Below are 4,601 nucleotides of genomic sequence, written 5' to 3' on the forward strand. Positions count from 1 at the left end.
CTTGAACTTGATATGGCAGTTAAAGGGTTAATCCGAATCATCTAGACTTTAAAATCACATTCACAGAACAATATATATATATATATATAACTTTAGTAACACTTTACAATAAGATTTCATTCATAAACATTATGTTAACATGAACAATATTTATATAGCATTCATTCATGTCAGTTAATATTCCAAACTTAAACATTAAAACATTGTTTTATTGTGATTTTTTTCCAAGCACATTTTACCAATTCCAAACCATATCAATCTTAATAACTACCATTATTTTTTATTTAATCATTTATGAGTGCTATACAATAGTCCAGGAAAGCTGGAAGAGAAAAACAGGTCAAGAAGAACTGACAAAGGAATTGCAAAAGAATTAGGAATTAATGTGAAGATGAATTTTTAGTCAATTCTGCAAGACAGACTTTCAGGAAAGGAGGTGGAATAAAAATGAGCTCCTAAATCTTAATCCCGGATTCTGGAAGATATATTCCTCAAACCATCAAACAAGAGGAGGTGGTGCTGGTCCTTCACGAGTCAGTCTAATCTGTTCATTAAGCCTATATATAAAGTCTTAATATATAGTATTTCACAATACTTCATGGTATTCTAATTAAATATTTTTTTGGAATCTTAGATCTCTCAGAACCTGACAAATTGTAATTCTGAGACTCCAGGAAAGTGGCAGTTCTGTAAAATGTTGGCGCTGGAGACTAAATGCTCACTGATAGTTTCACACCTAATTCACTTAAAACACACACAAACACACACACACAGTGACAGAGGGACAGAGTGACATCAGATGTATGTTTTTTAATTTTCTGTCATCCATATAATGTTGTATAGTCATGAAACTATGCATATTTCCTCAGAATGACTTGTCTTCTATGTGTACATTTTTTTGAAGTGTTTAGAAGCTGCACTTTTTTTTACTGGTTCCTTTTTTACTATTATTTCAAAAAATCACCACGACAAAACCATTCAAGCTATCCAAAATTCATTCACACCTGTTCTGTAAGATTAATTCTTTAAACAGTGGTAAAAGAGGATGTGGTGCTGAATCTTCAATAGTCACTTAAAACGTATCTGTCCATAAAGCCTATTAAGAATTATTCTTAATATACAGTTCACAATACTTCAGCTTGTTATTCTAATTAAGTGAGGGTCATTTTATCAGTAAAATTCCTAAAATACATATTATTTTATTTGAAAGATTTCTATAAATTATTTAAATCATACTCGTTTCTCCAATAATTATTTAAAAGTAATCCTATAGCTCCCTCTGGTGGCCATTATAGGTACTAAGAATTGCAAGCTTGATTTATAAGTTATGATAGTTTTAATTTTATGCTGGCTCTTGAAAATGATAAAGCTATGAAACTTACTGTGCTTCCTTCAAATGAGGACTTCTACTTATATAAAAAATTATGAAGAGTTAGAATGAAAAATTTTAAAGATATATTAAAATAACTATTGTATTTTTTATGTTACTTTAATAAATCTCTATGGCAACACCATTTAAGCTATCCTAAACCCATTCACAATTTAACATCTCAGTATATTGGCATCATGTTGAAAAAGGAGTATGGAGTAGTATGAGGAGGAGTATGAATTCATTTACAGGCTGATTTTATCATAAATCCACAATAAAATTTCTGAGTTCTGTATCAATCTGTGTTGTTGTTGTTTGTTTATTTTTATCTTTTATTTTTCATAGGAAGATAACTGACCCTTTACTCTCCTTTTTAATAAATGTGCTTATAAACCAAGGACAAGCTATTTATAGCTGTATTTATAAACTGCTTACTACTGACTATTAATATTGGGACAAGGCTTTATAAAGCATGAACTGACTATTTACTAATGAGTGCAGTTATTATAAAGTGTTATCAATGAATTTGCTAATGTTAACAAATTAGACATTATTTTACAGTGTTATCAAATCCTTAAATGACTCATAAGCATTTGTGAAAGTTCTGCTTGCATTACAGCTTAGTATTGATCTGTGAGCTGAGCAGATTTACTGTTACATCTATGAGATTATGTAAATTCAAATAAATATAATGTCACAGGATGTCAAAGGTCAGTATCAAATGAGTTTGAAATTATTATTTGCAGCACAAATAAGTTTTTTTTAGGATTTTTAAAAATCCCTAAAACTGTCAGAAAAAGGTTAAGGCCTAAGCTATTTCTATGTGAGTGGCTAAATTTATTTTGGTTTTTATAATTGTAATACACAAACTATGAAATTATACAAAATGTATAAAAAGGTAAATAAATAAATACGCACACATTAAAAAAGCAGCCAAGTCGAATGAGTTTCCTTTTTTATATAGATTAAAATTGAAGACAGAAGCAAGTGGTAAATGTGGTCACTTTAATATTCAAATCCAGTAGATCCAGTTTATGTTCACGTGGCTGTTTTCGTTTATATTCGCCAAGCTATTATGTATTTTGAAATAATCTTGTCCGTGATGTGTTCGTTCGTACGACGAAAGGCAGAATCCTGCAGCTCGAGAGAGAAATGTTATTCTGCCAGTCGCGCTTTCAAATAGTCTTCCACACTTAAACAGGTCACAAACACCTGCATTTAGCTCTTGTAGTGTTACAATGGGTTTATTGTGTGCATTTGTGGTAATATTTTATTTAAAAAAGCTCTTAAACAAGAATAAATTCGTTTGTTTTGAGCTCGACACTGTACGCGCTGATCGGAGCGGTGATTTCAGATAGGCAGCCACAAATATTTCATTTTCACACAAACAGTTCAAAAACATCTGAATTTAGCTCTTGGTGTGTTCTAATTGGTTGATTGTGTGATATCGCTGTAATAATTTATTTTTAAAAGCTTTAAAACAGGAATAAATTCGTTTTCTCTGAGCTCTTTACTCCAGACGCTCGTGATCACAGCGGTGATTCATCTCTCCTATTTCTCACGTATCTCTGGCCAGAAATAATTTATCCATGAGCCCTGAACCGGTAATAATCAGATATGTTGGTTTAGCTTGTCAGTGTGAATTAAATCTAAGTATTTATTTGTATTTTTAACCGATTTAAAAGTGAAAGTAAAAGTCCGGGAATTGAACCTGTAGGGGCGCAATTTCTCTCAGACAATGGAAGTCTGAAGCACATACACTCAAACAGAGGGACAGAGTGAGATGAGATGTCTGACAGTTTTTTAATTTTCTGTTATCCATACAGTGTTGTAAAGTCGTTAAACTATGCATATTTCCTCAGAATGACTTTTTCATCTGTATGAAAAAATTCTTTGACGTGTTTGGAAGCTGCAATTTAAAAATACAATAATGATTCCCTTTGTAAGGTCATTTAAAAAAATCACCACGGCAAAACCATTCAAGCTATCCAAAATCCATTCACAATTTAAGTTCCTATCAGAAATACTGATGTGTGTTCAGAGTTTTGTGAAATTCTAAGTATGTTATTTGCCTCAAAATCACCTGAGAAGTATTCCAGTTTGACATGTTGCCACGCCAACAATTTTTTAGATATCGATATCCCCCTTGCAGATTTATATCGGCTGTGTTTTAACATTATTCTGATGAAGTTTGAAGCAAATCGAGTAATAATAAGATGCTGAATTCAAATCATTTTGAAAATGACACACTTCCTTCTGCCAGTTGGTGGCGCTATAACTTTGACTCTAATAGTCACATATATGCGATCGACATCATACAACGAATAATCTGATGAAGTTTGATTAAAATCAGGAAATGTATGTGGACGGTATTAGACACTTCCTGTTTCTCATTTCTCGCCATAATTTCAACGCCTCGCCACAAGCAAACCGTTCGAGATATCAAAAATCCCCTGGCAATTTTTCATCCCCAGTGTCTTGAGATCATGTTGACCGAGTTTGGCGGCAATCGAGAAAAAAACCTATGACAAGTATTTCAAATTCCAGAGCATGCGCTTTTTACATAACTCTAAATAGCTGACTTCCTGATGGGCGGAGCCTATGACATGCAATACGAAAGTTGTTTGGCACGATGAGATCTATATGTGTACTGAGTTTCATATGAATATGTGCAAGTATGTGTGAGCTATACATCAACATTTCTGACTGTGTTCCAGGGGGCGCCGTAGAGCCCCTGTGCCACGCCCGGGTCCCAGCCTCTGCAGGCTCCTAAAGGCCACAGATTCCAAAGTGTGCGCAAATTTCAAGAGTTTTTGAGTATGTTAAGGACCCCAAAAGCCCCCACAACTTTGACGAAAATTTGAATACTAAACCCTAAAATAGCCAACTTCCTGTTGGGCGGAGCCTATGATATGCAATACAAAAGTTGTTTGGATGATGAGATTTATATGTGTACCGAGTTTCATACGTCTACGAGCAAGAATGTATGATATATGGCCCTCCATATTCCAGGGGGCGCTGTAGAGCCCCTGTGCCACGCCCGTGTATCAGTCTCTGCCCGGCCTAATGGCCGCAGGTTCCAATCTGTGTGCAATTTTCAAGACTTTTTAAGCACGTTAAGGGCCCCAAAGCCCCCGAGACGTTGGAAAAAAATAATAATAATAATAATAAATAATAATAAATAATCCTAAGGAAAACAATAGGCCTCTCGCCCTTTGGGCTTGAGCCCTAA

This window comes from Carassius auratus, chromosome 28 (assembly GCF_003368295.1).
Source record: "Carassius auratus strain Wakin chromosome 28, ASM336829v1, whole genome shotgun sequence".
NCBI lineage: Eukaryota > Metazoa > Chordata > Actinopteri > Cypriniformes > Cyprinidae > Carassius > Carassius auratus.